This window comes from Carica papaya, chromosome 5 (genome assembly GCF_054855325.1).
Source record: "Carica papaya isolate Zhongbai chromosome 5, ASM5485532v1, whole genome shotgun sequence".
Classification (NCBI taxonomy): domain Eukaryota; kingdom Viridiplantae; phylum Streptophyta; class Magnoliopsida; order Brassicales; family Caricaceae; genus Carica; species Carica papaya.
The window spans coordinates 27,996,668-28,024,386 of NC_142313.1; the positions used below are offsets into that span (position 1 = coordinate 27,996,668).

The following is a 27,719-nucleotide window of genomic DNA, read 5'->3' on the forward strand; positions in this document are numbered from 1 at the left end:
TTGATTTATGGTCCTCAGGTTTATTTGCAAATCTGAGTCACGGCACTGTAGCATTTTACTTGATATTAGAACGAGAACGGGAGGTGCAGTGCGCACGCACAAGGAAAAAAATGACGGGAGGGGGAAGAAAGAAGAATGAGTTTATGTATTTGCAGCGCAAAATTAAACAGGTGCGATCATACCAGCACTAATGCACCGGATCCCATCAGAACTCCGCAGTGAAGTGTGCTTGGGCGAGATTAGTACTCGGATGGGTGACCTCCTGGGAAGTCCTCATGTCGCACCAATTTTTTTTCAGACGGGTCGTTCAACGTTACGCGCGTCTGGAACTAGGGTCCGCTGGTTTATACGCAAATGTGAGTCAAGAAGCAGGGGTATTTTAATCGATATTAGAACGAGAATGAGAGGTGAAGTGTGAACGCACAAGGAAACAAATGACGGGAGGGGGAAGAAAGGAGAAGGAGTGTATGTATTTGCAGCGCGAAATTAAATAGGTTTGATCATACCAGCAGTAAGGTCCGGATCCCATCAGAACTCCGTAGGTAAGGGTACTTGAGCGAGAGTAGTACTAGCATGGGTTATCTCCTGCGAAGTCCTTATATTTCACCAATTTTCTTGTGAAGTCCTCGTGTCGCACCAATTTTTTTTTTCAGACTGGTCGTTCGACGTTACGCTCGTCTGGAACTAGGGTCCGCTGGTTTATACGCAAATGTGAGTCAAGAAGCAGGGGCATTTTAATCGATATTAGAACGAGAATGAGAGGTGAAGTGTGAACGCACAAGAAAATAAATGACGGGAGGGGGAAGAAAGGTGAAGGAGTGTATGTATTTGCAGCGCGAAATTAAACAGGTGCGATCATACCAGCACTAAAGCCCCGGATCCCATCAGAACTCCGCAGTTAAGTGTGCTTGGCGAGATTAGTACTCGGATGGTTGACCTCCTGGGAAGTCCTCGTGTCGCATCAATTTTTTTTCAGACGGGTTGTTCGACGTTACGCGCGTCTGGAACTAGAGTCCGCTAGTTTATACGCAAATGTGAGTCAAGAAGCATGGGCATTTCAATCAATATTAGAACAAGAATGAGAGGTGAAGTGTGAACGCATAAGGAAACAAATGACGGGAGGGGGGGTGGAGGGAGAAAAAGTGTATGTATTTGCAGCGCACAATGAAACATGAGCAATCATACCTGCATCAATGCAACGGATTCTATCAGAACTCCGCAAGTTAAGGGTGCTTGGGCGAGAGTAGCACTAGGATGGGTGACCACCTGGGAAGCCCTCGTGTTGCTCCTATTTTTTTTCGGATGGGTTGTTCGACGTTACGCGCGAATGGAATTATAAACCGCTGGTTCATTTGCAAAGGTGAGTCACGGTGCCGGGGCATATTACTTGATATTAGAACGAGAAAGAGAGATGCAGAGTGCACGCATAAGGAAACAAATGACGGGAGGGGCGATGGAAGGAGAAAGAGTTTATGTATTTGCAGCGCAAAATTAAACGGGTGCGATCATACCAGCACTAATGCACCGGATCCCCTCAGAACTCCGCAGTTAATTGTGCTTGGGCGAGAGTAGTACTCGGATGGGTGACCTCTTGGGAAGTCCTCGTGTCGCACTAATTTTTTTTTCAGACGGGTCGTTCGACGTTAAGCGCGACTGGAACGAGGGTCTACTGGTTTATACGCAAATGTGAGTCAAGAAGCAAGGGCATTTTCATCGATATTAGAACGAGAAGAAGAGATGCAGAGTGCACGCACAAGGAAACAAATGACGGGAGGGGGGATGGAGGGAGAAAAAGTGTATGTATTTGCAGCGCAGAATGAAACATGAGCAATCATACCAGCACCAATGCAACGGATTCTATCAGAACTCCGCAAGTTAAGGGTGCTTGGGCGAGAGAAGCACTAGGATGGGTGACCTCCTGTGAAGTCCTTATATTTCACCCATTTTCTTAGGAAGTCCTCGTGTTGCACCCATTTTTTTGCAGATGATTCTTTCGACGATACGCGCGACTTGAATTATGGTCCTCAGGTTTATTCGCAAATGTGAGTCACGGCACCGTAGCATTTTACTTGATATTAGAACGAGCACGGGAGGTGCAGTGCGCACGCAAAAGGAAACAAATGACGGGAGAGGAAGAAAGGAGAAGGAGTTTATGTATTTGCAGTGCGGAATTAAACGGGTGCGATCATACCATCAATGCACCGGATCCCATCAGAACTCCGCAGTTAAGTGTGCTTGGCGAAAGTAGTATAATAATGGGTTACCTCTTGGGAAGTTCTCGTGTTGCACCCATTTTCTTTTTTCAGATGTGACGTTCGACGTTACGCGCGACTTTAATTATGGTCCGCAAATTTATTCGCAAATGTGAGTCACGGCACCGTGGCATTTTACTTGATATTTGAACGAGAACGAGAGGTGCAGTGCGCACGCACAAGGAAAGAAATGACGGGAGGGGGAAGAAAGGAGAAGGAGTTTATGTATTTGCAGCGCGAAATTAAACAGGTTCGATCATACCAGCACTAATGCACCGGATCCCATCAGAACTCTGCAGTTAAGTGTGCTTGGGCGAGAGTAGTACTCGGATGGGTGACCACTTGGGAAGCCCTCGTGTTGCACCTATTTTTTTTCGGATGGATTTTTCGACGTTACGCGCAAATGGAATTATAAACTGCTGGTTCATTTGTAAAGGTGAGTCACGGTGCCGGGGCATATTACTTGATATTAGAACGAGAAAGAGATATGCATAGTGCACGCACAAGGAAACAAATGATGGGAAGGGGGGGAGGGAAGAAGGAGTGTATGTATTTTCAGCACGAAATTAAACAGGTGCGGTCACACCAGCACAAATGCACCGGATCCCATCAGAACTCCGCAATTAAGGGTGCTTGGGCGAGAAAAGTACTCGGATGGGTGACCTCCTGCGAAGTCCTTATATTTCACCCATTTTCTTGGGAGGTCATCGTGTTGCACCCATCTTTTTGCAGATGATTCTTTCGACGTTACGCGAGACTTGATTTATGGTCTGCACGTTTATTCGCAAATGTGAGTTACGGCGCCGTGACATTTTACTTGATATTAGAACGAGTACGGGAGGTGTATTGCGCACGCACAAGGAAACAAATGACGGGAGGTGGAATAAAAGAGAAGGAGTGTATGTATTTGAAGTGCAAAATTAAACAAGTGGCATCATACCAGCACTAATGCACTGGATCCCATCAGAACTCTGCAGTTAAGTGTGCTTGGGCGAGAGTAGTACTCGGATGGGTGACCTCTTGGGAAGTTCTCGTATCGCAACAATTTTTTTGCAGATGGGTCGTTCGACGTTACACGCGACTGGAACTATGGTCCGCTGGTTTATACGCAAATGTGAGTCAAGAATCAGGGGCATTTTAATCAATATTAGAACGAGAAGGAGAGGTGCAGTGTGAACGCACAAGGAAACAAATGATCGAAGGGGGGAGGGAAGAAGGAGTGTATGTATTTTCAGCACGAAATTAAACAGGTGCGGTCACACCAGCACAAATGCACCGCATCCCATCAGAACTCCGCAGTTAAGTGTGCTTTGGCGAAAGTAGTGCAATGATGGGTTACCTCCTGGGAAGTTCTCGTGTTGCACCCATTTTCTTTTTTTCAGATGTGCCGTTCGACGTTACGCGCGACTTTAATTATGGTCCGCAGATTTATTCGCAAATGTGAGTCACGGCGCCGTGGCATTTTACTTTATATTTGAACGAGAACGAGAGGTGCAGTGCGCACGCACAAGGAAACAAATGACGGAAGGGGGAAGAAAGGAGAATGAGTGTATGTATTTGCAGTGTGAAATTAAACAGGTGCGATCATACCAGCACTACAACCCCGGATCCCATCAGAACTCCCCAGTTAAGTGTGCTTCGGCGAGAGTAGTACTCAGATCAGTGACCACCTGGGAAGCCCTCGTGTTGCACCCATTTTCTTTTTTTCAGATGTGCTGTTCGACGTTATGCGCGAATGGAATTATAAACCGCTGGTTCATTTGCAAAGGTGAGTCACGGTGCCAGGGCATATTACTTGATATTAGAACGAGAAAGAAAGATGCAGAGTGCACGCACAAGGAAACAAATGACGGGAGGGGGATGGGAGGAGAAAGAGTGTATGTATTTGCAGTGCAGAATGAAACATGAGGGATCATACCAGCACAAATGCAACGGTTTCTATCATAACTCCGCAGTTAAGGGTGCTTGGGCGAGAAAAGTACTCGGATGGGTGACCTCCTGCGAAGTCCTTATATTTCACCCATTTTCTTGGGAGGTCCTCGTGTTGCACCCATCTTTTTGCAGATGATTCTTTCGACGTTACGCGTGACTTGATTTATGGTCCGCAAGTTTTTTCGCAAATATGAGTCACGGCGCCGTGGCATTTTACTTGATATTAAAACAAGTACGGGAGGTGCAGTGCGCACGCACAAGGAAACAAATGACGGGAGGGGGAAGAAAGGAGAAGGAGTGTATGTATTTGCAGCGTGAAATTAAACAGGTCCGATCATACCAGCCCTAAAGCTCCGGATCCCATCAGAACTCCGTAGTTAAGTGTGCTTGGGCGAGAGTAGTACTCGGATGGGTGACCACTTGGGAAGCCCTCGTGTTGCACCAATTTTTTTTCGGATGGGTTGTTCGACGTTACGCGCGAATGGAATTATAATCCGCTGGTTCATTTGCAAAGGTGAGTCACGATGCCGGGGCATATTACTTGATATTAGAACGAGAAAGAAAGATGCAGAGTGCACGCACAAGGAAACAAATGACGGGAGGGTGATGGGAGGAGAAAGAGTGTATGTATTTGCAGTGCAGAATGAAACATGAGGGATCATACCAGCACTAATGCAACGGATTCTATCAGAACTCCGCAGTTAAGGGTGCTTGGGCAAGAAAAGTACTCGGATGGGTGACCTACTGGGAAGTCCTTATATTTCACTCATTTTCTTGGAAGGTCCTCGTGTTGCACCCATCTTTTTGCAGAAGATTCTTTCGACGTTACACGCGACTTGATTTATGGTCCGCAAGTTTATTCGCAAATGTGAGTCACAGCGCCGTGGCATTTTACTTGATATTAGAACGAGTACGGGAGGTACAGTGCGCACGCACAAGGAAACAAATGACGGGAGGAGGAAGAAAAGAGAAGGAGTGTATGTATTTGAAGCACAAAATTAAACAAGTGGCATCATACTAGTATTAATGCACTGGATCCCATCAGAACTCTGCAGTTAAGTGTGCTTGGGCGAGAGTAGTACTCGGATGGGTGACCTCTTGGGAAGTCCTCGTATCACAACAATTTTTTTTCAGATGGGTCGTTCGACGTTACGCGTGACTGGAACTAGGGTCCGCTGGTTTATACGCAAATGTGAGTCAAGAATCATGGGCATTTTAATCGATATTAGAACGAGAAAAAGAGATGCAGTTTGAACGCACAAAGAAACAAATGACGGGAGGGGGGGAGGGAGGAAGGAGTGTATGTATTTTCAGCACGAAATTAAACAGGTGCGGTCACACCAGCACAAATTCACCGGATCCCATCAGAACTCCGCAGTTAAGTTTGCTTTGGCGAAAGTAGTACAATGATGGGTTACCTCCTGGGAAGTTCTCGTGTTGCACCCATTTTCTTTTTTTCAGATGTGCCGTTCGACGTTACGCGCAACTTCAATTATTGTCCGCAGATTTATTCGCAAATGTGAGTCACGGCACCGTGGAATTTTACTTGATATTTGAACGAGAACGAGAGGTGCAGTGCGCACGCACAAGGAAAAAAATCACGGGAGGGGGAAGAAAGGAGAAGGAGTTTATGTATTTGCAGCGCGAAATAAAACAGGTGCGATCATACCAGCACTAATGCAACGGATTCTATCAGAACTCCGTTGGTAAGGGTGCTTGGGCGAGAGTAGTACTAGCATGGGTTACCTCCTGGAAAGTCCTTATATTTCATCCATTTTCTTGTGAAGTCCTCGTGTTGCACCCATTTTTTTGCAGATGATTCTTTCGATGTTATGCGCGACTTGAATTTTGGTCCTCAGGTTTATTCGCAAATGTGAGTCACGGCGCTGTACCATTTTACTTGATGTTAAAACGAGAACGGGAGGTTCAGTGTGCATGCACAAGGAAACAAATTACGGGAGGGGGAAGAAAGGAGAAGCAGTTTATGTATTTGCAGCGCGAAATGAAACAGGTGCGATCATACCAGCACTAATGCAACGGATTCTATCAGAACTCCGTAGGTAAGGGTGCTTGAGCGAGAGTAGTACTAGCATGGGTTACCTCCTGGGAAGTCCTTATATTTCACCCATTTTCTTGTGAAGTCCTCGTGTTGCACCCATTTTTTTGCAGATGATTCTTTCGATGTTACGCGCGACTTAAATTATTGTCCTCAGGTTTATTCGCAAATGTGAGTCACGGCGCTGTAGCATTTTACTTGATATTAGAACGAGAACGGGAGGTGCAGTGCGCACGCACAAGGAAACAAATGACGGGAGGGGGAAGAAAGGGGAATGAGTTTATGTATTTGCAGCGCGAAATTAAACAAGTGCGATCATACCAGCACTAATGCACCGGATCCCATCAGAACTCCGCAGTGAAGTGTGCTTGGGCGAGATTAGTACTCGGATGGGTGACCTCCTGGGAAGTCCTCGTGTCTCACCAATTTTTTTTCAGACGGGTCGTTCGACGTTACGCGCGTCTGGAACTAGGGTCCACTGGTTTATACGCAAATGTGAGTCAAGAAGCAGGGGCATTTTAATAGATATTAGAACGAGAATGAGAGGTGAAGTGTGAACACACAAGGAAACAAATGACAGGAGGGGGAAGAAAGGAGAAGGAGTGTATGTATTTGCAGCGCGAAAGTAAACAGGTGCGATCATACCAGCACTAAAGCTCCGTGTCCCATCAGAACTACGCAGTTAAGTGTGCTTGGGCGAGCATAGTACTCGGATGGGTGACCACTTGGGAAGCCCTCGTGTTGCACCTATTTTTTTCGGATGAGTTGTTCGACGTTACGCGCGAATAGAATTATAAACCACTGGTTCATTTGCAAAGATGAGTCACGGTGCCGGGGCATATTACTTGATATTAGAACGAGAAAGAGAAATGCAGAGCGCACGCACAAGGAAACAAATGACGGGAGGGGGGATGGGAGGAGAAAGAATGTATGTATTTGCAGTGCAGAATGAAACATAGGGATCATACCAGCACTAATGCAATGGATTCTATCAGACCTCCGCAGTTAAGGGTGCTTGGGCGAGAAAAGTACTCGGATGGGTGACCTTCTTCGAAGTCCTTATATTTCACCCATTTTCTTGGGAGGTCCTCGTGTTGCACCCATCTTTTTGCAGATGATTCTTTCGACGTTACGCGCGACTCGATTTATGGTCAGCAGGTTTATTCGCAAATATGAGTCACGGCGCCGTGGCATTTTACTTGATATTAGAACGAGTACGGGAGGTGCAGTGTACACGCACAAGGAAACAAATGACGGGAGGAGGAAGAAAAGAGAATGAGTGTATGTATTTGAAGCGCAAAAATAAACAAGTGGCATCATACCAGCACTAATGCACTGGAACCCATCAGAACTCTGTAGTTAAGTGTGCTTGGGCGAGAGTAGTACTCGGATGGGTGACCTCTTGTGAAGTCCTCATATCGCAACAATTTTTTTTCAGATGGGTCGTTCGACGTTACGCGCGACTAGAACTATGGTCCGCTCGTTTATACGCAAATATGAGTCAAGAATCAGGGGCATTTTAATCAATATTCGAACAAGAAGGAGAGGTGCAGTGTGAACGCACAAGGAAACAAATGATGGGAGGGGGGAGGGAAGAAGGAGTTTATGTATTTTCAGAACGAAATTAAACAGGTGCGGTCACACCAGCACAAATGCACCGGATCCCATCAGAACTCCGCAGTTAAGTGTGCTTTGGCGAAAGTAGTACAATGATGGGTTACCTCCTCGGAAGTTCTTGTGTTGCACCCATTTTCTTTTTTTCGGATGTGCCGTTCGACGTTACGCGCGACTTTAATTATGGTCTGCAGATTTATTCGCAAATGTGAGTCACGGCGCCGTGGCATTTTACTTTATATTTAAACGAGAACAAGAGGTACAGTGCGCACGCACAAGGAAACGAATAACGGGAGGGGGAAGAATGGAGTAGGAGTGTATGTATTTGCAGCGCGAAATTAAACAGGTGCGATGATACCGGCACTAAAGCTCCGGATCCCATCAGAACCCCGTAGTTAAGTGTGCTTGGGCGAGGGTAGTACTCGGATGGGTGACCACTTGGGAAGCCCTCGTGTTGCACCAATTTTTTTTCGGATGGGTTGTTCGACGTTACGTGCGAATGAAATTATAAACCACTGGTTCATTTGCAAAGGTGAGTCACGGTGCCGGGGCATATTACTTGATATTAGAACGAGAAAGAGAGATGAAGAGTGCACGCATAAGGAAACAAATGACGGGAGGAGGGATGGAAGGAGAAAGAGTGTATGTATTTGCAGTGCAGAATGAAACATGAGGGATCATACCAGCACTAATGCAACGGATTCTATCAGAACTCCACAGTTAAGGGTGCTTGGGCGAGAGTAGTACTCAGATTGGTGACCACTTGGGAAGTCCTCGTGTTGTACCCATTTTCTTGGGAGGTCCTCGTGTTGCACCCATCTTTTTGCAGATGATTCTTTCGACGTTACGCGCGACTTGATTTATGGTCCGCAGGTTTATTCGCAAATGTGAGTCACGGCGCCGTGGCATTTTACTTGATATTAGAACGAGTACGGGAGGTGCAGTGCGCACGCACAAGGAAACAAATGACGGGAAGAGGAAGAAAAGAGAAGGAGTGTATGTATTTGAAGCGCAAAATTAAACAAGTGGCACCATACCAGCACTAATGCACTGGATCCCATTAGAACTCTGCAGTTAAGTGTGCTTGGGCGAGAGTAGTACTCGGATGGGTGACCTCTTGAGAAGTCCTCGTATCGCAACAATTTTTTTTCGACGGGTCGTTCGACGTTACGCGCGTCTGGAACTAGGGTCCGCTGGTTTATACGCAATTGTGAGTCAAGAAGCAGGGGCATTTTAATCGATATTAGAACGAGAATGAGAGGAGAAGTGTGAACGCACAAGGAAACAAATGACGAGAGGGGGAAGAAAGGGGAAGGAGTGTATGTATTTGCTGCGCGAAATTAAATAGGTGCGATAATACCAGCACTAAAGCTCCGGATCCCATCAGAACTCCGCAGTTAAGTGTGCTTGGGCGATGGTAGTACTCGGATGGGTGACCACTTGGGAAGTCCTCGTATCGCAACAATTTTTTTTCAGACGGGTCGTTCGACGTTACGCGCGTCTGGAAATAGGGTCCGCTGGTTTATACGCAATTGTGAGTCAAGAAGCAGGGGCATTTTAATCGATATTAGAACGAGAATGAGAGGAGAAGTGTGAACGCACAAGGAAACAAATGACGAGAGGGGGAAGAAAGGGGAAGGAGTGTATGTATTTGCTGCGCGAAATTAAATAGGTGCGATAATACCAGCACTAAAGCTCCGGATCCCATCAGAACTCCGCAGTTAAGTGTGCTTGGGCGATGGTAGTACTCGGATGGGTGACCACTTGGGAAGCCCTCGTGTTGCACCCATTTTTTTTCGGATGGGTTGTTCGACGTTACGCACGAATGGAATTATAAACCGCTGGTTCATTTGCAAAGGTGAGTCACGGTGCCAGGGCATATTACTTGATATTAGAACAAGAAAGAGAGATGCAGAGTGCACGCACAAGGAAACAAATGACGGGAGGGGGGATGGAAGGAGAAAGAGTGTATGTATTTGCAGTGCAGAATGAAACATGAGGGATCATACCAGCACTAATGCAACGGATTCTATCAGAACTCCGCAGTTAAGGGTGCTTGGGCGAGAAAAGTACTCGGATGGGTGACCTCCTGCGAAGTCCTTATATTTCACCCATTTTCTTGGGAGGTCCTCGTGTTGCACCCATCTTTTTGCAGATGATTCTTTCGACATTACGCGCGACTTAATTTATAATCCGCAGATTTATTCGCAAATGTGAGTCACGGCGCCGTGGCATTTTACTTGATATTAGAACGAGTACGGGAGGTGCAGTGCGTACGCACAAGGAAACAAATGACGGGAGAAGGAAGAAAAGAGAAGGAGTGTATGTATTTGAAGCATAAAATTAAACAGGTGCGGTCACACCAGCACAAATGCACCGGATCCCATCAGAACTCCGCAGTTAAGTGTGCTTTGGCGAAAGTAGTACAATGATGGGTTACCTCCTGGGAAGTTCTCGTGTTGCACCCATTTTCTTTTTTTCAGATGTGCCGTTCGGCGTTACGCGCGACTTTAATTATGGTCCGCAGATTTATTCGCAAATGTGAGTAAAGAAGCAGGGGCATTTTAATCGATATTTTAACGAGAAAGAGATATGCAGAGTGCACGCACAAGGAAACAAATGACGGGAGGGGGGATGGAGGGAGAAAAAGTGTATGTATTTTCAGCGCAGAATGAAACATGAGCAATCATTTGTTTCCTTGTGCGTGCGCACTGCACCTCCCGTGCTCCTTCTAATATAAAGTAAAATGCTACAGTGCCATGACTCACATTTGCGAATAAACCTGAGGACAATAATTCAAGTCGCGCGTATCGTCGAAAGAATCATCTGCAAAAAAATGGGTGCAACACAAGGACTTCCTAAGAAAATTTGTGAAATATAAGGACTTCGCAGGAGGTCACCCATCCTAGTGCTACTCTCGCCCAAGCACCCTTAACTTGCGGAGTTCTGATAGAATCCGTTGCATTGGTGCTGGTATGATTACTCATGTTTCATTCTGCACTGCAAATACATACACTTTTTCTCCCTCCATCCCCCCTCCTGTCATTTGTTTCCTTGTGCGTGTGCACTGAACCTCCCGTGCTCGTTCTAATATCTAGTAAAATGTTACGGTGCCGTGACTCACATTTGCGAATAAACCTGAGGACCATAATTCAAGTCGCGCATATCGTCGAAAGAATCATCTGCAAAAAAATGGGTGCAACACAAGGACTTCCTAAAAAAATGGGTGAAATATAAGGACTTCGCAGGAGGTCACCCATCCTAGTGCTACTCTCTCCCAAGCACCCTTAACTTGCGGAGTTCTGATGGAATCCGTTGCATTGGTGCTGGTATGATTTCTCATGTTTCATTCTGCGCTGCAAATACATAAACTTTTTCTCCCTCCATCCCCCCTCCCGTTATTTATTTCCTTGTGCGTGCGCACTGCACCTCTCGTTCTCATTCAAATATCAAGTAAAATGCCACGGCGCCGTGACTCACATTTGCGAATAAATCTGCGGACCATAATTAAAGTCGCGCGTAACGTCGAACGGCACATCTGAAAAAAAGAAAATAGGTGCAACACGAGAACTTCCCAGGAGGCAACCCATCATTGTACTACTTTCGCCAAAGCACACTTAACTTCGGAGTACTGATGGGATCCGGTGCATTTGTGCTGGTGTGACCGCACCTGTTTAATTTCGTGCTGAAAATACATACACTCCTTCTTCCCTCCCCCCCTCCCATCATTTATTTCCTTGTGCGTTCACACTGCACCTCTCCTTCTCGTTCTAATATCGATTAAAATGCCCATGATTCTTGACTCACATTTGTGTATAAACCAGCAGACCATAGTTCCAGTAGCGCGTAACGTCGAACGACCCATCTGAAAAAAAATTGTTGCGATACGAGGACTTCCCAAGAGGTCACCCATCCGAGTACTACTCTCGCCCAAGCACACTTAACTGCAAAGTTTTGATGGGATCCAGTGCATTAGTGCTGGTATGATGCCACTTGTTTAATTTTGCGCTTCAAATACATACTAGTTCTGATAGAATCCGTTGCATTAGTGCTGGTATCATCGCAACTGTTTCATTTTGTGCTGAAAATACATACACTCCTTCTCTTTCCCTCCCCCTCCCGTCATTTGTTTCCTTGTGCTTGCACTCTGCATCTCTCATTCTCGTTCTAATATGGATTAAAATGCCCCTGCTTCTTGACTCACATTTGCGTATAAACCAGTGGACCCTTGTTCTAGTCGCGCGTAACGTCGAACGACCCGTCTGAAAAAAAAATTAGTGCGACACGAGGACTTCCCAAGAGGTAATCCATTCGCGTACTACTCTCGCCCAAGCACACTTAACTGCGGAGTTCTGATGGGATCCGGTGCATTAGTGTTGGTATGATCGCACCCGTTTAATTCCGCGCTGCAAATACATAAACTCCTTCTCCTTTCTTCCCCCTTCCGTCATTTGTTTCCTTGTGCATGCGCACTGCACCTACCGTGCTCGTTCTAATATCAAGCAAAATGCTACGGTGCCGTGACTCACATTTGCGAATAAACCTGAGGACCATAATTCAAGTCGCGCGTATCGTCGAAAGAATTATCTGCAAAAAAATGGGTGAAATATAAGGACTTCGCAGGAGGTCACCCATCCTAGTGCTACTCTCGCCCAAGCACCCTTAACTTGTGGAGTTCTGATAGAATCTGTTGCATTGGTGCTAGTATGATTGCTCATGTTTCATTCTGTGCTGCAAATACATACACTTTTGCTCCCTCCATCCCCCCTCCCGTCATTTGTTTCCTTGTGCGTGCACTCTGCATCTCTCCTTCTCGTTCTAATATCGATTAAAATGCCCCTACTTCTTGACTCACATTTGCGTATAAACCAGTGGACCCTAGTTCCAGTAGCGCGTATCGTCAAACGACCCGTTTGAAAAAAAAATTAGTGCGACACGAGGACTTCCCAGGAGGTCACCCATCCAAGAACTACTCTCGCCCAAGCACACTTGACTGCGGAGTTCTGATGGGATCCGGTGCATTAGTGCTGGTATGATCGCACCTGTTTAATTTCGCGCTGCAAATACATAAATTCCTTCTCCTTTCTTCCCCCTCCCGTCATTTGTTTCCAAGTGCGTGCGCACTGCACCTCTCGTTCTCGTTCAAATATCAAGTACAATGCCGCGGCGCCGTGACTCACATTTGCGAATAAATCTGCAGACCATAATTAAAGTCGCGCGTAACGTCGAACGGCACATCTGAAAAAAAGAAAATGGGTGCAACACGAGAACTTCCCACGAGGTAACCCATCATTGTACTACTTTCACCAAAGCACACTTAACTGCGGAGTTCTGATGGGATCCGGTGCATTTGTGTTGGTATGATCGCACCTGTTTAATTTTGCGCTGCAAATACATAAACTCATTCCCCTTTCTTCCCCCTCCCGTCATTTGTTTCCTTGTGCGTGCGCACTGCACCTCCCGCGCTCCTTCTAATATAAAGTAAAATGCTACGGTGCCGTGACTCACATTTGCGAATAAACCTGAGGACCATAATTCAAGTCGCGCGTATCGTCGAAAGAATCATCTTCAAAAAAATGGGTGCAACACAAGGACTTCCTAAGAAAATGGGTGAAATATAAGGACTTCGCAGGAGGTCACCCATCCGAGTACTTTTCTCGCCCAAGCACCCTTAACTGCGGAGTTCTGATAGAATCCGTTTCATTAGTGCTGGTATGATCCCTCATGTTTCATTCTGCACTGCAAATACATACACTCTTTCTCCTTCCAACCCCCCTCCCGTCATTTGTTTCCTTGTGCGTGCACTCTGCATCTCTCTTTCTCGTTCTAATATGAAGTAATATGCCCCGGCACCGTGACTCACCTTTGCAAATGAACCAGCGGTTTATAATTCCATTCGCGCGTAACGTCGAACAACCCATCCGAAAAAAAAATAGGTGCAACACGAGGGCTTCCCAGGTGGTGACCCATCCGAGTACTGCTCTCGCCCAAGCACACTTAAGTGCGGAGTTCTGATGGGATCCGGTGCTTTAGTGCTGGTATGATCGCACCTGTTTAATTTCGTGCTGCAAATACATACACTCCTTCTCATTTCTTCCCCTTCCCGTCATTTGTTTCCTTGTGCGTTCACACTTCACCTCTCATTCTCGTTCTAATATCGATTAAAATGCCCCTGCTTCTTGACTCACATTTGCGTATAAACCAGCGGACCCTAGTTCCAAATGCGCGTAACGTCGAACGACTTGTCTGAAAAAAAATTGGTGCGACACGAGGACTTCCCAGGAGGTCACCCATCCGAGTACTAATCTCGCCCAAGCACACATCACTGCGGAGTTCTGATTGGATCCGGTGCATTAGTGCCGGTATGATCGCACCTATTTAATTTTGCGCTGCAAATACATAAATTCATTCCCCTTTCTTCCCCCTCCCGTCAATTGTTTCCTTGTGCGTGCGCACTGCACCTCCCGTTCTCGTTCTAATATCAAGTAAATAGCTACAGCGCCGTGACTCACATTTGCGAATAAACTTGAGAACCATAATTCAAGTCGCGCGTAACGTCGAAAGAATCATCTGCAAAAAAATGAGTGCAACACGAGGACTTCACAAGAAAATGGGTGAAATATAAGGACTTCGCAGGAGGTAACCCATGCTAGTACTACTCTCGCCCAAGCACCCTTACATACGTAGTTCTGATAGAATCCGTTGCATTAGTGCTGGTATGATCGCACCCGTTTAATTTCGCGCAGCAAATACATAAACTCCATCTCCTTTCTTCCCCCTCCCGTCATTTGTTTCCTTGTGCGTGCGCACTGCACCTCTCGTTCTCGTTCAAATATCAAGTAAAATGCCACGGCGCCGTGACTCACATTTGCGAATAAATCTGCGGACCATAATTAAAGTCGCGCGTAACGTCGAACGACACATCTGAAAAAAAAAATGGGTGCAACACGAGAACTTCCCAGGAGGTAACCCATCATTGTACTACTTTCGCCAAAGCACACTTAACTGCGGAGTTCTGATGGGATCCGGTGCATTAGTGCTGGTGTGACCGCATCTGTTTAATTTCGTGCTGAAAATACATACACTCCTTCTTCCCTCCCCCCCTCCCATCATTTGTTTCCTTGTGCGTTCACACTGCACCTCTCCTTCTCATTCGAATATCGATTACAATGCCCCTGATTCTTGACTCACATTTGCGTATAAACCAGCGGACCATAGTTCCAGTCGCGCATAATGTCGAACGACCCATCTGAAAAAAAATTATTGCGATACGAGGACTTCCCAAGAGGTCACCCATCCGAGTACTACTCTCACCCAAGCACCCTTAACTGCAGAGTTCTGATGGGATCCAGTACATTAGTGCTGGTATGATGCCACTTGTTTAATTTTGCGCTTCAAATATATACACTCCTTCTCTTTTCTTCCTCCTCCCGTTATTTATTTCCTTGTGCGTGCGCACTGCACCTCCCGTACTCGTTCTAATATCAAGTAAAATGCCACGGCGCCGTGACTCACATTTGCGAATAAATCTGCGGAACATAATTACAGTCGCGCGTAACGTCGAACGGCACATGTGAAAAAAAGAAAATGGGTGCAACACGAGAACTTCCCAGGAGGTAACCCATCATTGTACTACTTTCGTCAAAGCACACTTAACTGCGGAGTTCTGATGGGATCCGGTGCATTTGTGCTGGTGTGACCGCACCTGTTTAATTTCGGGCTGAAAATACATACACTCCTTCTTCCCTCCCCCCCTCCCATCATTTATTTCCTTGTGCATTCACACTGCACCTCTCCTTCTCGTTCTAATATCGATTAAAATGGCCCAGATTCTTGACTCACATTTGCGTATAAACCAGCAGATTATAGTTCCAGTCGCGCGTAACTTCGAACGACCCGTCTGAAAAAAAATTGGTGCGACACGAGGACTTTCCAAGAGGTCACCCATCCGAGTACTACTCTCGCCCAAGCACACTTAACTACGGAGTTCTGATGGGATCCGGTGCATTAGTGCTGGTATGACCGCACCCGTTTAATTCCGCGCTGCAAATACATAAACTCCTTCTCCTTTCTTCCCCCTCCCGTCATTTGTTTCCTTGTGCGTGCGCACTGCACCTCTCGTTCTCGTTCAAATATCAAGTATAATACCACGGCGCCGTGACTCACATTTGCGAATAAATCTGCGGACCATAATTAAAGTCGCGCGTAACGTCGAACGGTACATCTGAAAAAAAAAAATGGGTGCAACACGAAAACTTCCCAGGAGGTAACCCATCATTGTACTACTTTCGCCAAAGCACACTTAACTGCGGAGTTCTGATGGGATCCGGTACATTTGTGCTGGTATGATCGCACCTGTTTACTTTCGCGCTGCAAATACATACACTCCTTCTCCTTTCTTCCCCCTCCTGTCATTTGTTTCCTTGTGCGTTCACACTGCACCTCTCCTTCTCGTTCTAATATCGATTAAAATGCCCCTGCTTCTTGACTCACATTTGCGTATAAACCAGTGGACCCTAGTTCCAGACGCGCGTAACGTCGAACGACCCATTTGAAAAAAAATTGGTGCGACACGAGGACTTCCCAGGAGGTCACCCATCTGAGTACTAATCTCGCCCAAGCACACTTCACTGCGGAGTTCTGATGGGATCCGGTGCATTAGTACTGGTATGATCGCACCCGTTTAATTTTGCGCTGCAAATACATAAACTCATTCCCCTTTCTTCCCCCTCCCGTCATTTGTTTCCTTGTGCGTGCGCACTGCACCTCCCGTTCTCGTTCTAGTATCAAGTAAAATGCTGCGGCGCCGTGACTCACATTTGCGAAGAAACATGAGGACCATAATTCAAGTCGCGCGTAACGTCGAAAGAATCATCTGCAAAAAAATGGCTGCAACACGAGGACTTCACAAGAAAATGGGTGAAATATAAGGACTTCGCAGGAGGTAACCCATGTTAGTACTACTCTCACCCAAGCACCCTTACCTACGGAGTTCTGATAGAATCCGTTGCATTAGTGCTGGTATGATCGCACCTGTTTCATTTCGCGCTGCAAATACATACACTCCTTCTCCTTTCTTCCCCCTCCCGTCATTTGTTTCCTTGTGCGTGCGCATTGCACCTCTCGTTCTCGTTCAAATATCAAGTAAAATGCCACGGCGCCGTGACTCACATTTGCGAATAAGCCTGCAGACCATAATTAAAGTCGCGCGTAACGTCGAACGGCACATCTGAAAAAAAGAAAATGGGTGCAACACGAGAACTTCCCAGGAGGTAACCCATCATTGTACTACTTTCGTCAAAGCACACTTAGCTGCGGAGTTCTGATGGGATCCGGTGCATTTGTGCTGGTGTGACCGCACCTGTTTAATTTCGTGCTGAAAATACATACACTCCTTCTTCCCTCCCCCCCTCCCATCATTTATTTCCTTGTGCATTCACACTGCACCTCTCCTTCTCGTTCTAATATCGATTAAAATGGCCCAGATTCTTGACTCACATTTGCGTATAAACCAGCAGATTATAGTTCCAGTCGCGGGTAACTTCGAACGACCCGTCTGAAAAAAAATTGGTGCGACACGAGGACTTTCCAAGAGGTCACCCATCCGAGTACTACTCTCGCCCAAGCACACTTAACTACGGAGTTCTGATGGGATCCGGTGCATTAGTGCTGGTATGACCGCACCCGTTTAATTCCGCGCTGCAAATACATAAACTCCTTCTCCTTTCTTCCCCCTCCCGTCATTTGTTTCCTTGTGCGTGCGCACTGCACCTCTCGTTCTCGTTCAAATATCAAGTATAATACCACGGCGCCGTGACTCACATTTGCGAATAAATCTGCGGACCATAATTAAAGTCGCGCGTAACGTTGAACGGTACATCTGAAAAAAAAAAAATGGGTGCAACACGAAAACTTCCCAGGAGGTAACCCATCATTGTACTACTTTCGCCAAAGCACACTTAACTGCGGAGTTCTGATGGGATCCGGTACATTTGTGCTGGTGTGACCGCACCTGTTTAATTTCGTGCTGAAAATGCATACACTCCTTCTTCCCTCCCCCCTCCCATCATTTGTTTCCTTGTGCGTTCACACTGCACCTCTCCTTCTCGTTCTAATATCGATTAAAATGCCCCTGCTTCTTGACTCACATTTGCGTATAAACCAGTGGACCCTAGTTCCAGACGCGCGTAACGTCGAACGACCCATTTGAAAAAAAATTGGTGCGACACGAGGACTTCCCAGGAGGTCACCTATCCGAGTACTACTCTCGCCCAAGCACACTTAACTGTGGAGTTCTAATGGGATCCGGTGCATTAGTGCTGGTATGATCGCACCCGTTCAATTCAGTGCTGCAAATACATAAACTCCTTCTCCTTTCTTCCTCATCCCGTCATTTGTTTCCTTGTGCGTGCGCACTGCACCTCCTGTACTCGTTCTAATATCAAGTAAAATGCCACGGCGCCATAACTCACATTTGCGAATAAACCTGCGGACCATAAATCAAGTCGCGCGTAACGTCGAAAGAATCATCTGCAAAAAGATGGGTGCAACACGAGGACCTCCCAAGAAAATGGGTGAAATATAAGGACTTCGCAGGAGGTCACCCATCCGAGTACTTTTCTCGCCCAAGCACCCTTAACTGCGGAGTTCTGATAGAATCCGTTGCATTAGTGCTGGTATGATCCTTCATGTTTCATTCTGCACTGCAAATACATACAGTCTTTCTCCTCCCATCCCCCCTCCCGTCATTTGTTTCCTTGTGCGTGCTCTCTGCATCTCTCTTTCTCGTTCTAATATCAAGTAATATGCCCCGACACTGTGACTCACCTTTGTAAATGAACCAGCGGTTTATAGTGTGGACCGATGGGCTTACCAGCCTTGACCAACGGCCAACCCAGCAGCAATAACAGAAGCGGCATTCTATTCGCGCGTAACGTCGAACAACCCATCCGAAAAAAAATAGGTGCAACACTAGGGCTTCCCAGGTGGTCACCGATCCGAGTACTACTCTCGCCCAAGCACACTTAACTGCGGAGTTCTGATGGGATCCGGGGCTGTAGTGCTGGTATGATCGCACTGGTTTAATTTCGCACTGCAAATACATACACTCCTTCTCCTTTCTTCCCCCTCCCGTCAAATGTTTCCTTGTGCGTTCACACTTCACCTCTCATTCTCGTTCTAATATCGATTAAAATGCCCCTGCTTCTTGACTCACATTTACGAATAAATCTACGCACCATAATTAAAGTCGCACGTAACGACGAACGGCACATCTGAAAAAAAGAAAATGGATGCAACACGAGAACATCCCAGGAGGTAACCCATCATTGTACAACTTTCGCCAAAGCACACTTAACTGCGGAGTTCTGATGGGATCTGGTGCATTTGTGCTGGTGTGACCGCACCTGTTTAATTTCGTGCTGAAAATACATACACTCCTTCTTCCCTCCCCCCTCCCATCATTTGTTTCCTTGTGCGTTCACACTTCATCTCTCATTCTCGTTCTAATATCGATTAAAATGCCCCTGCTTCTTGACTCACATTTGCGTATAAACCAGCGGACCCTAGTCCCAGACGCGCGTAACGTCGAACGACCCGTCTGAAAAAAAATTTGTGCGACACGAGGACTTCCCAGGAGGTCACCCATCCGAGTACTAATCTCGCCCAAGCATACTTCACTGCGGAGTTCTAATGGGATCCGGTGCATTAGTGCTGGTATGATCGCAACTATTTAATTTCGTGCTGCAAATACATAAACTCATTCCCCTTTCTTCCCCCTCCCGTCATTTGTTTCCTTGTGCATGCGCACTGCACCTCCCGTTCTCGTTCTAATATCAAGTAAAATGCCACGGCGCCGTGACTCACATTTGCGAATAAACCTGAGGACCATAATTCAAGTCGCGCGTAACGTCGAACGGCACATCTGAAAAAAAAATGGGTGCAACACGAGAACTTCCCAGGAGGTAACCCATCATTGTACTACTTTCGCCAAAGCATACTTAACTGCGGAGTTCTGATGGGATCCGGTGCTTTTGTGCTGGTGTGACCGCACCTGTTTAATTTCGTGCTGAAAATACATACACTCCTTCCTCCCTCCCCCCCTCCCATCATTTGTTTCTTTGTGCGTTCACACTGCACCTCTTTTTCTCGTTCTAATATCGATTAAAATGCCCCTGATTCTTGACTCACATTTGCGTATAAACCAGCGGACCCTAGTTCCAGTCGCGCGTAACGTCGAACGACCCGTCTGAAAAAAAATTGGTGCGACACGAGGACTTCCCAGGAGGTCACCCATCCGAGTACTACTCTCGCCCAAGCTCACTTAACTGCGGAGTTCTGATGGGATCCGGTGCATTAGTGCTGGTATGATCGCACCGGTTTAATTCCGCGCTGCAAATACATAAACTCCTTCTCCTTTCTTCCCCCTCCTGTCATTTGTTTCCTTGTGCGTGCGCACTGCACCTCCCGTGCTCGTTCTAATATCAAGTAAAATGCTACGGTGCCGTGACTCACATTTGCCAATAAACCTGAGGACCATAATTCAAGTCGTGCGTATCTTCGAAAGAATCATCTGCAAAAAAAATGGGTGCAACACGAGGACTTCCTAAGAAAATGGGTGAAATATAAGGACTTCGCAGGAGGTCACCCATCCTAGTGCTACTCTCGCCCAAGCACCCTTAACTTGCGGATTTCTGATAGAATCCGTTGCATTTGTGCTGGTATGATTGCTCATGTTTCATTCTGCGCTGCAAATACATACACTTTTTCTCCCTCCATCCCCCCTCCCGTCATTTGTTTCCTTGTGCGTGCACTCTGCATCTCTCCTTCTCGTTCTAATATCAATTAAAATGACCCTGCTTCTTGACTCACATTTGCGTATAAACAATTGGACCCTAGTTCTAGTCGCACGTAACGTCAAACGACCCGTCTGAAAAAAAAATTACTACGGCACGAGGACTTCCCAGGAGGTCACCCATCCGAGTACTTTTCTCGCCCAAGCACCCTTAACTGCGGAGTTCTAATAGAATCCGTTGCATTAGTGCGGGTATGATCCCTCATGTTTCATTTTGCACTGCAAATACATACACTCTTTCTCCTCCCATCCACCCTCCCGTCATTTGTTCCCTTGTGCGTGCACTCTGCATCTCTCTTTCTCGTTCTAATATCAAGTAATATGCTCCGGCACCGTGACTCACCTTTGCAAATGAACCAGCGGTTTATAATTCCATTCGCGCGTAACGTCAAACAACCCATCCAAAAAAAAATAGGTGCAACAGAGGGCTTCCCAGGTGGTCACCTATCCGAGTACTACTCTCGCCTAAGCACACTTAACTGCAGAGTTCTGATGGGATCCGGGGCTTTAGTGCTGCTATGATCGCACCTCTTTAATTTCGCGCTGCAAATACATAAACTCCTTCTCCTTTCTTCCCCCTCCCGTCATTTGTTTCCTTGTGCGTGCGCACTGCACCTGTCGTTCTCGTTCAAATATCAAGTAAAATGCCACAACGCCGTGACTCACATTTGTGAATAAATCTGCGGACCATAATTAAAGTCGCGCGTAACGTCGAACGGCATACCTGAAAAAAAGAAAATGGGTGCAACACGAGAACTTCCCACGAGGTAACCCATCATTGTACTACTTTCGCCAAAGCACACTTAACTGCGGAGTTCTGATGGGATCCGGTGCATTTGTGCTTGTATGATCGCACCTGTTTAATTTCGCGCTGCAAATACATACACTCATTCCCCTTTCTTCCCCCTCCCGTCATTTGTTTCCTTGTACGTGCGCACTGCACCTCCCGTGCTCGTTCTAATGTCAAGTAAAATGCTACGGTGCCGTGACTCACATTTGCGAATAAACCTGTGGACCATAATTCAAGTCGCGCGTATCGTCGAAAGAATCATCTGCAAAAAAATAGGTACAACACGAGGACTTCCTAAGAAAATTGGTGAAATATAAGGACTTCGCAGGAAGTCACCCATCTTAGTGCTACTCTCGCCCAAACACCCTTAACTTGCGGAGTTCTGATAGAATCCGTTGCATTGGTGGTGGTATGATTGCTCCTGTTTCATTCTGCGCTGCAAATACATACACTTTTTCTCCCTCCATCCCCCCTCCCGTCATTTGTTTCCTTGTGCGTGCACTCTGCATCTCTCTTTCTCGTTCTAATATCGATTAAAATGCCCCTGCTTCTTGACTCACATTTGCGTATAAGCCAGTTGACCCTAGTTCCAGTCGTGCGTAACGTCGAACGACCCGTCTGAAAAAAAAATTAGTGCGGCACAAGAACTTCCCAAAAGGTCACCCATCCGAGTACTACTCTCGCCCAAGCACACTTAATTGCGGAGTTCTGATGGGATCCGATGCATTAGTGCTGGTATGATCGCACTTGTTTAATTTTGCGCTGCAAATACATAAATTCCTTCTCCTTTCTTCCCCCTCCCGTCATTTGTTTCCTTGTGCGTGCACACTGCACCTCTAGTTCTCGTTCAAATATCAAGTAAAATGCCACAACGCCGTGACTCACATTTGTGAATAAATCTGCGGACCATAATTAAAGTCGCGCGTAACGTCGAACGGCATACCTGAAAAAAAGAAAATGGGTGCAACACGAGAACTTCCCACGAGGTAACCCATCATTGTACTACTTTCGCCAAAGCACACTTAACTGCGGAGTTCTGATGGGATCCGGTGCATTTGTGCTGGTGTGACCGCACCTGTTTAATTTCGTGCTGAAAATACATACACTCCTTCTTCCCTCCCCCCCTCCCATCATTTGTTTCCTTGTGCGTTCACACTGCACCTCTCCTTCTCGTTCTAATATCGATTAAAATGCCCCTGATTCTTGACTAACATTTGTGCATAAACCAGCGGACCATAGTTCCAGTCGCGCGTAACGTCGAACGACCAATCTGAAAAAAAATTGTTGCGATACGAGGACTTCCCAAGAGGTCACCCATCCGAGTACTACTCTCGCCCAAGCACACTTAACTGCAGAGTTTTGATGGGATCCAGTGCATTAGTGCTGGCATGATGCCACTTGTTTAATTTCGCACTTCAAATACATACACTCCTTCTCTGTTCTTCCTCCTCCCGTCATTTGTTTCCTTGTGCGTGCGCACTGCACCTCCCGTACTCGTTCTAATATCAAGTAAAATGCCACGGCGCCGTGACTCACATTTGTGAATAAACCTGCGGACCATAAATCAATTCGCGCATAACGTCGAAAGAATCATCTGCAAAAAGACGGGTGCAACACGAGGACCTCCCAAGAAAATGGGTGAAATATAAGGACTTCGCAGGAGGTCACCCATCCAAGTACTTTTTTTGCCCAAACACCCTTAACTGCGGAGTTCTGATAAAATCTGTTGCATTAGTACTGGTATGATCCCTCATGTTTCATTCTGCACTGCAAATACATACACTCTTTCTCCTTCCATCCCCCCTCCCATCATTTGTTTCCTTGTACGTGCACTCTGCATCTCTCTTTCTCGTTCTAATATCAAGTAATATGCCCCGGCACCGTGACTCACCTTTGCAAATGAACCAACGGTTCATAATTCCATTCGCGCGTAACGTCGAACAACCCATTCAAAAAAAAATATGTGCAACACGAGGGCTTCTCAAGTGGTCACCAATCCGAGTACTACTCTCGCCCAAGCACACTTAACTGCGGAGTTCTGATGGGATCCGGAGCTTTAGTGCTGGTGTGATCGCATCTGTTTAATTTCGCGCTGCAAATACATACACTCCTTCTCCTTTCTTCCCCCTCCCGTCATTTGTTTCCTTGTGCGTTCACACTTCACCTCTCATTCTCGTTCTAATATCGATTAAAATGCCCCTGCTTCTTGACTCACATTTGCGTATAAACCAGCGGACCCTAGTTCCAGACGCGCGTAACGTCGAACGACCCGTCTGAAAAAAAATTGGTGCGACATGAGGACTTCCCAGGAGGTCACCCATCCGAGTACTAATCTCGCCCAAGCACACTTCACTGCAGAGTTCTGATGGGATCCGGTACATTAGTGCTGGAATGATTGAACCTGTTTAATTTCGCGCTGCAAATACATAAACTCATTCCCCTTTCGTCCCCCTCCCGTCATTTGTTTCCTTGTGTGTGCGCACTGTAGCTCCCGTTCTCGTTCTAATATCAAGTAAAATTCTACAGTGCCGTGACTCACATTTGCGAATAAACATGAGGACCATAATTCGAGTCGCGCGTAACGATGAAAGAATCATCTGCAAAAAAATGGGTGCAACACGAGGACTTCACAAGAAAATGGGTGAAATATAAGGACTTCGCAGGAGGTAACCCTTGCTAGTACTACTCTCGCCCAAGCACCCTTACCAACAGAGTTCTGATAGAATCCGATGCATTAGTGCTGGTGTGATCGCACCTGTTTCATTTCGTGCTGAAAATACATACACTCCTTCTCCTTCCCTCCCCCTCCCATCAATTGTTTCCTTGTGCGTTCACACTACACCTCTCCTTCTCGTTCTAATATCGATTAAAATGTCCCTGCTTCTTGACTCACATTTGCGTATAAACCAGCGGACCATAGTTCCAGTCGCGCGTAACGTCGAACGACCTGTCTGAAAAAAATTTGATGCGACACAAAGACTTCCCAGGAGGTCACCCATCCGAGTACTACTCTCGCCCAAGCACACTTAACTGCAGAGTTCTGATGGGATCCAGTGCATTAGTGCTGGTATGATCGCACCCATTCAATTCCGCGCTGCAAATACATAAACTCCTTCTCCTTTCTTCCCCCTCCCATCATTTCTTTCCTTGTGCGTGCGCACTGCACCTCCCGTGCTCGTTCTAATATCAAGTAAAATACTACAGTGCCGCGACTCACATTTGCGAATAAACCTGAGGACCATAATTCAAGTCGCGCGTATCGTCGAAAGAATCATCTGCAAAAAAATGGGTGCAACACGAGAACTTCCTAAGAAAATGGGTGAAATATAAGGACTTCGCAGGAGGTCACCCATCCTAGTACTACTCTCGCCCAAGCACCCTTAACTTGCGGAGTTCTGATAGAATCTGTTGCATTGGTGCTGATATGATTGCTCATGTTTCATTCTACACTTTAAATACATACACTTTTTCTCCCTCCATCCCCCCTCCCGTTATTTGTTTCCTTGTGCGTGCACTCTGCATCTCTCCTTCCCGTTTTAATATCGATTAAAATGCCCCTACTTCTTGACTCACGTTTGCGTATAAATCAGCGGACCATAGTTCCAGTCGTGCGTAACGTTGAACGACCCATCTGAAAAAAAATTGTTGCAATACGAGGACTTCCCAAGAGGTCACCCATCCGAGTACTACTCTCGCCCAAGCACACTTAACTGCAAAGTTCTGATGGGATCCGGTGCATTAGTGCTGGTATGATCGCAACCGTTTAACATTGCGCTGCAAATACATAAACTCCTTCTCCTTTCTTCCCCCTCCCGTCATTTGTTTCCTTGTGCGTGCGCACTGCACCTCACGTTCTCGTTCAAATATCAAGTAAAATGCCACTGCGCCGTGACTCATATTTGCGAATAAACCTGAGGACCATAATTCAAGTCGCGCGTAACATCGAAAGAATCATCTGCAAAAAAATGGGTGCAACACGAGGACTTCCTAAGAAAATGGGTGAAATATAAGGACTTCGCAGGAGGTCACCCATCCTAGAGCTACTCTCGCCCAAGCACCCTTAACTTGCGGAGTTCTGATAGAATCCGTTGCATAGGTGCAACACGAGGGCTTCTCAAGTGGTCACCAATCCGAGTACTACTCTTGCCCAAGCACACTTAACTGCGGAGTTCTGATGGGATCCGGTGCATTAGTGCTGGTATGATCACATCCGTTTAATTCCGCGCTGCAAATACATAAACTCCTTCTCATTTCTTCCCCCTCCCATTATTTCTTTCCTTGTGCGTGCGCACTGCACCTCCCGTGCTCGTTCTAATATCAAGTAAAATACTACGGTGCCGTGACTCACATTTGCGAATAAACCTGAGGACCATAATTCAAGTCGCGCATATCGTCGAAAGAATCATCTGCAAAAAAATGGGTGCAACACGAGAACTTCCTAAGAAAATGGGTGAAATATAAGGATTTCGCAGGAGGTCACCCATCCTAGTGCTACTCTCGCCCAAGCACCCTTAACTTGAGGAGTTCTGATAGAATCCGTTGCATTGGTGCTGGTATGATTGCTCATGTTTCATTCTGCGCTTCAAATACATACACTTTTTCTCCCTCCATCCCCCTCCCGTCATTTGTTTCCTTGTGCGTTCACACTTCACCTCTCATTCTCGTTCTAATATCAATTAAAATGCCCCTGCTTCTTGACTCACATTTGCGTATAATCCAGCGGACTCTAGTTCCAGACGCGCGTAACGTCGAACGACCCGTCTGAAAAAAAATTGATGCGACACGAGGACTTCCCAGGAGGTCACCCATCCGAGTACTACTCTCACCCAAGCACATTTAACTGCAGAGTTCTGATGGGATCCGGTGCATTAGTGCTGGTATGATCGCACCCGTTTAACTTTGTGCTGCAAATACATAAACTCCTTCTCCTTTCTTCCCCCTCCCGTCATTTGTTTCCTTGTGCGTGCGCACTGCACCTCACGTTCTCGTTCAAATATCAAGTAAAATGCCACTGCGCCGTGACTCATATTTGCGAATAAACCTGAGGACCATAATTCAAGTCGCGCGTAACATCGAAAGAATCATCTGCAAAAAAATGGGTGCAACACGAGGACTTCCTAAGAAAATGGGTGAAATATAAGGACTTCGCTGGAGGTCACCCATCCTAGAGCTACTCTCGCCCAAGCACCCTTAAGTTGCGGAGTTCTGATAGAATCCGTTGCATAGGTGCAACACGAGGGCTTCTCAAGTGGTCACCAATCCGAGTACTACTCTTGCCCAAGCACACTTAACTGCGGAGTTCTGATGGGATCCGGTGCATTAGTGCTGGTATGATCACATCCGTTTAATTCCGCGCTGCAAATACATAAATTCCTTCTCCTTTCTTCCCCCTCCCATCATTTGTTTCCTTGTGCGTTCACACTTCACCTCTCATTCTCGTTCTAATATCGATTAAAATGCCCCTACTTCTTGACTCACATTTGCGTATAAACCAGCAGACCCTAGTTCTAGTCGCGCGTAACATCAAACGACCCGTCTGAAAAAAAATTGGTGCGACACGAGGACTTCCCAGGAGGTCACCCATCCGAGTACTACTCTCGCCCAAGCACACTTAACTGCGGAGTTCTGATGGGATCCAGTGCATTACTGCTGGTATGATCGCACCCGTATAATTCAGCGCTGCAAATACATAAACTCCTTCCCCTTTCTTCCCCCTCCCGTCATTTGTTTCCTTGTGCGTGCGCACTGCACCTCCCGTGCTCATTCTAATATCAAGTAAAATGCTATGGTGCCGTGACTCACATTTGCGAATAAACGTGAGGACCATAATTCAAGTCGCGTGTATCGTCGAAAGAATCATCTGCAAAAAAAATGGGTGCAACACGAGAACTTCACAAGAAAATGGGTGAAATATAAGGACTTCGCAGGAGGTAACCCATGCTAGTACTACTCTCGCCCAAGCACCCTTACCTACGGAGTTCTGATAGAATCCGTTCCATTAGTGCTGGTATGATCGCACCTGTTTCATTTCGTGCTGAAAATACATACACTCCTTCTCCTTCCCTCCCCCTCCCATCAATTGTTTCCTTGTGCGTTCACACTGCACCTCTCCTTCTCGTTCTAATATCGATTAAAATGCCTCTGCTTCTTGACTCACATTTGCGTATAAACCAGCGGACCCTAGTTCCAGTCGCGCGTAACGTCGAACGACCCGTCTGAAAA

General features: G+C 46.5%; 9 non-coding genes and 50 pseudogenes across 9 annotated transcripts; 23 read left to right on the plus strand and 36 right to left on the minus strand.

The window, feature by feature from the left end:
* Positions 1 to 168: 168 nt before the first annotated feature.
* Positions 169 to 287, plus strand: LOC148258075 (5S ribosomal RNA; annotated as a pseudogene).
* A 560-nt stretch (positions 288 to 847) lies between these two features.
* On the plus strand, positions 848 to 965 carry LOC148258076 (5S ribosomal RNA; annotated as a pseudogene).
* Positions 966 to 1,171: 206 nt separating this feature from the next.
* On the plus strand, positions 1,172 to 1,291 carry LOC148258077 (5S ribosomal RNA; annotated as a pseudogene).
* Positions 1,292 to 1,497: 206 nt separating this feature from the next.
* LOC148258078 (5S ribosomal RNA) lies at positions 1,498 to 1,616 on the plus strand (annotated as a pseudogene).
* A 561-nt stretch (positions 1,617 to 2,177) lies between these two features.
* On the plus strand, positions 2,178 to 2,292 carry LOC148258079 (5S ribosomal RNA; annotated as a pseudogene).
* Positions 2,293 to 2,500: 208 nt separating this feature from the next.
* Positions 2,501 to 2,619, plus strand: LOC148258080 (5S ribosomal RNA). The gene has a single exon (XR_015820714.1). It is a non-coding gene; the product is annotated as a 5S ribosomal RNA (ribosomal RNA).
* Positions 2,620 to 2,824: 205 nt separating this feature from the next.
* LOC148258081 (5S ribosomal RNA) lies at positions 2,825 to 2,943 on the plus strand (annotated as a pseudogene).
* A 236-nt stretch (positions 2,944 to 3,179) lies between these two features.
* Positions 3,180 to 3,297, plus strand: LOC148258082 (5S ribosomal RNA; annotated as a pseudogene).
* Positions 3,298 to 3,500: 203 nt separating this feature from the next.
* Positions 3,501 to 3,619, plus strand: LOC148258083 (5S ribosomal RNA; annotated as a pseudogene).
* A 209-nt stretch (positions 3,620 to 3,828) lies between these two features.
* Positions 3,829 to 3,947, plus strand: LOC148258084 (5S ribosomal RNA; annotated as a pseudogene).
* A 563-nt stretch (positions 3,948 to 4,510) lies between these two features.
* LOC148258085 (5S ribosomal RNA) lies at positions 4,511 to 4,629 on the plus strand (annotated as a pseudogene).
* A 205-nt stretch (positions 4,630 to 4,834) lies between these two features.
* LOC148258086 (5S ribosomal RNA) lies at positions 4,835 to 4,955 on the plus strand (annotated as a pseudogene).
* A 233-nt stretch (positions 4,956 to 5,188) lies between these two features.
* LOC148258087 (5S ribosomal RNA) lies at positions 5,189 to 5,305 on the plus strand (annotated as a pseudogene).
* Positions 5,306 to 5,511: 206 nt separating this feature from the next.
* LOC148258088 (5S ribosomal RNA) lies at positions 5,512 to 5,630 on the plus strand (annotated as a pseudogene).
* Positions 5,631 to 6,547: 917 nt separating this feature from the next.
* LOC148258089 (5S ribosomal RNA) lies at positions 6,548 to 6,666 on the plus strand (annotated as a pseudogene).
* A 205-nt stretch (positions 6,667 to 6,871) lies between these two features.
* LOC148258090 (5S ribosomal RNA) lies at positions 6,872 to 6,990 on the plus strand (annotated as a pseudogene).
* A 559-nt stretch (positions 6,991 to 7,549) lies between these two features.
* On the plus strand, positions 7,550 to 7,667 carry LOC148258091 (5S ribosomal RNA; annotated as a pseudogene).
* Positions 7,668 to 7,870: 203 nt separating this feature from the next.
* LOC148258092 (5S ribosomal RNA) lies at positions 7,871 to 7,989 on the plus strand (annotated as a pseudogene).
* Positions 7,990 to 8,198: 209 nt separating this feature from the next.
* Positions 8,199 to 8,317, plus strand: LOC148258093 (5S ribosomal RNA; annotated as a pseudogene).
* Positions 8,318 to 8,878: 561 nt separating this feature from the next.
* LOC148258094 (5S ribosomal RNA) lies at positions 8,879 to 8,996 on the plus strand (annotated as a pseudogene).
* Positions 8,997 to 9,200: 204 nt separating this feature from the next.
* On the plus strand, positions 9,201 to 9,319 carry LOC148258095 (5S ribosomal RNA; annotated as a pseudogene).
* Positions 9,320 to 9,524: 205 nt separating this feature from the next.
* Positions 9,525 to 9,643, plus strand: LOC148258096 (5S ribosomal RNA; annotated as a pseudogene).
* Positions 9,644 to 10,203: 560 nt separating this feature from the next.
* Positions 10,204 to 10,322, plus strand: LOC148258097 (5S ribosomal RNA; annotated as a pseudogene).
* Positions 10,323 to 11,407: 1,085 nt separating this feature from the next.
* Positions 11,408 to 11,526, minus strand: LOC148258098 (5S ribosomal RNA; annotated as a pseudogene).
* A 204-nt stretch (positions 11,527 to 11,730) lies between these two features.
* LOC148258099 (5S ribosomal RNA) lies at positions 11,731 to 11,848 on the minus strand (annotated as a pseudogene).
* A 280-nt stretch (positions 11,849 to 12,128) lies between these two features.
* On the minus strand, positions 12,129 to 12,247 carry LOC148258100 (5S ribosomal RNA; annotated as a pseudogene).
* A 532-nt stretch (positions 12,248 to 12,779) lies between these two features.
* On the minus strand, positions 12,780 to 12,898 carry LOC148258101 (5S ribosomal RNA). The gene has a single exon (XR_015820366.1). It is a non-coding gene; the product is annotated as a 5S ribosomal RNA (ribosomal RNA).
* A 209-nt stretch (positions 12,899 to 13,107) lies between these two features.
* On the minus strand, positions 13,108 to 13,226 carry LOC148258102 (5S ribosomal RNA; annotated as a pseudogene).
* Positions 13,227 to 13,787: 561 nt separating this feature from the next.
* On the minus strand, positions 13,788 to 13,906 carry LOC148258103 (5S ribosomal RNA). Its single transcript, XR_015820051.1, has one exon. It is a non-coding gene; the product is annotated as a 5S ribosomal RNA (ribosomal RNA).
* A 205-nt stretch (positions 13,907 to 14,111) lies between these two features.
* LOC148258104 (5S ribosomal RNA) lies at positions 14,112 to 14,230 on the minus strand (annotated as a pseudogene).
* A 561-nt stretch (positions 14,231 to 14,791) lies between these two features.
* LOC148258105 (5S ribosomal RNA) lies at positions 14,792 to 14,910 on the minus strand (annotated as a pseudogene).
* Positions 14,911 to 15,114: 204 nt separating this feature from the next.
* Positions 15,115 to 15,232, minus strand: LOC148258106 (5S ribosomal RNA; annotated as a pseudogene).
* A 210-nt stretch (positions 15,233 to 15,442) lies between these two features.
* On the minus strand, positions 15,443 to 15,561 carry LOC148258107 (5S ribosomal RNA; annotated as a pseudogene).
* Positions 15,562 to 15,765: 204 nt separating this feature from the next.
* LOC148258108 (5S ribosomal RNA) lies at positions 15,766 to 15,884 on the minus strand. The gene has a single exon (XR_015820395.1). It is a non-coding gene; the product is annotated as a 5S ribosomal RNA (ribosomal RNA).
* Positions 15,885 to 16,092: 208 nt separating this feature from the next.
* LOC148258109 (5S ribosomal RNA) lies at positions 16,093 to 16,211 on the minus strand (annotated as a pseudogene).
* Positions 16,212 to 16,416: 205 nt separating this feature from the next.
* Positions 16,417 to 16,535, minus strand: LOC148258110 (5S ribosomal RNA). The gene has a single exon (XR_015820018.1). It is a non-coding gene; the product is annotated as a 5S ribosomal RNA (ribosomal RNA).
* A 235-nt stretch (positions 16,536 to 16,770) lies between these two features.
* On the minus strand, positions 16,771 to 16,889 carry LOC148258111 (5S ribosomal RNA; annotated as a pseudogene).
* Positions 16,890 to 17,098: 209 nt separating this feature from the next.
* On the minus strand, positions 17,099 to 17,217 carry LOC148258112 (5S ribosomal RNA; annotated as a pseudogene).
* Positions 17,218 to 17,421: 204 nt separating this feature from the next.
* On the minus strand, positions 17,422 to 17,540 carry LOC148258113 (5S ribosomal RNA). Its single transcript, XR_015820396.1, has one exon. It is a non-coding gene; the product is annotated as a 5S ribosomal RNA (ribosomal RNA).
* Positions 17,541 to 17,749: 209 nt separating this feature from the next.
* LOC148258114 (5S ribosomal RNA) lies at positions 17,750 to 17,868 on the minus strand (annotated as a pseudogene).
* A 203-nt stretch (positions 17,869 to 18,071) lies between these two features.
* LOC148258115 (5S ribosomal RNA) lies at positions 18,072 to 18,190 on the minus strand (annotated as a pseudogene).
* Positions 18,191 to 18,814: 624 nt separating this feature from the next.
* On the minus strand, positions 18,815 to 18,933 carry LOC148258116 (5S ribosomal RNA; annotated as a pseudogene).
* A 209-nt stretch (positions 18,934 to 19,142) lies between these two features.
* Positions 19,143 to 19,261, minus strand: LOC148258117 (5S ribosomal RNA; annotated as a pseudogene).
* Positions 19,262 to 19,464: 203 nt separating this feature from the next.
* On the minus strand, positions 19,465 to 19,583 carry LOC148258118 (5S ribosomal RNA; annotated as a pseudogene).
* Positions 19,584 to 19,789: 206 nt separating this feature from the next.
* On the minus strand, positions 19,790 to 19,908 carry LOC148258119 (5S ribosomal RNA; annotated as a pseudogene).
* A 204-nt stretch (positions 19,909 to 20,112) lies between these two features.
* On the minus strand, positions 20,113 to 20,231 carry LOC148258120 (5S ribosomal RNA). Its single transcript, XR_015819606.1, has one exon. It is a non-coding gene; the product is annotated as a 5S ribosomal RNA (ribosomal RNA).
* Positions 20,232 to 21,119: 888 nt separating this feature from the next.
* LOC148258121 (5S ribosomal RNA) lies at positions 21,120 to 21,237 on the minus strand (annotated as a pseudogene).
* Positions 21,238 to 21,446: 209 nt separating this feature from the next.
* Positions 21,447 to 21,565, minus strand: LOC148258122 (5S ribosomal RNA; annotated as a pseudogene).
* Positions 21,566 to 22,127: 562 nt separating this feature from the next.
* On the minus strand, positions 22,128 to 22,246 carry LOC148258123 (5S ribosomal RNA; annotated as a pseudogene).
* A 209-nt stretch (positions 22,247 to 22,455) lies between these two features.
* Positions 22,456 to 22,574, minus strand: LOC148258124 (5S ribosomal RNA; annotated as a pseudogene).
* A 204-nt stretch (positions 22,575 to 22,778) lies between these two features.
* On the minus strand, positions 22,779 to 22,896 carry LOC148258125 (5S ribosomal RNA; annotated as a pseudogene).
* A 561-nt stretch (positions 22,897 to 23,457) lies between these two features.
* Positions 23,458 to 23,576, minus strand: LOC148258126 (5S ribosomal RNA; annotated as a pseudogene).
* Positions 23,577 to 23,781: 205 nt separating this feature from the next.
* Positions 23,782 to 23,900, minus strand: LOC148258127 (5S ribosomal RNA; annotated as a pseudogene).
* A 559-nt stretch (positions 23,901 to 24,459) lies between these two features.
* LOC148258128 (5S ribosomal RNA) lies at positions 24,460 to 24,578 on the minus strand (annotated as a pseudogene).
* A 561-nt stretch (positions 24,579 to 25,139) lies between these two features.
* LOC148258129 (5S ribosomal RNA) lies at positions 25,140 to 25,258 on the minus strand. The gene has a single exon (XR_015820369.1). It is a non-coding gene; the product is annotated as a 5S ribosomal RNA (ribosomal RNA).
* A 332-nt stretch (positions 25,259 to 25,590) lies between these two features.
* Positions 25,591 to 25,709, minus strand: LOC148258130 (5S ribosomal RNA; annotated as a pseudogene).
* A 560-nt stretch (positions 25,710 to 26,269) lies between these two features.
* LOC148258131 (5S ribosomal RNA) lies at positions 26,270 to 26,388 on the minus strand (annotated as a pseudogene).
* Positions 26,389 to 26,720: 332 nt separating this feature from the next.
* LOC148258132 (5S ribosomal RNA) lies at positions 26,721 to 26,839 on the minus strand (annotated as a pseudogene).
* A 205-nt stretch (positions 26,840 to 27,044) lies between these two features.
* Positions 27,045 to 27,163, minus strand: LOC148258133 (5S ribosomal RNA). Its single transcript, XR_015820612.1, has one exon. It is a non-coding gene; the product is annotated as a 5S ribosomal RNA (ribosomal RNA).
* Positions 27,164 to 27,719: the final 556 nt, after the last annotated feature.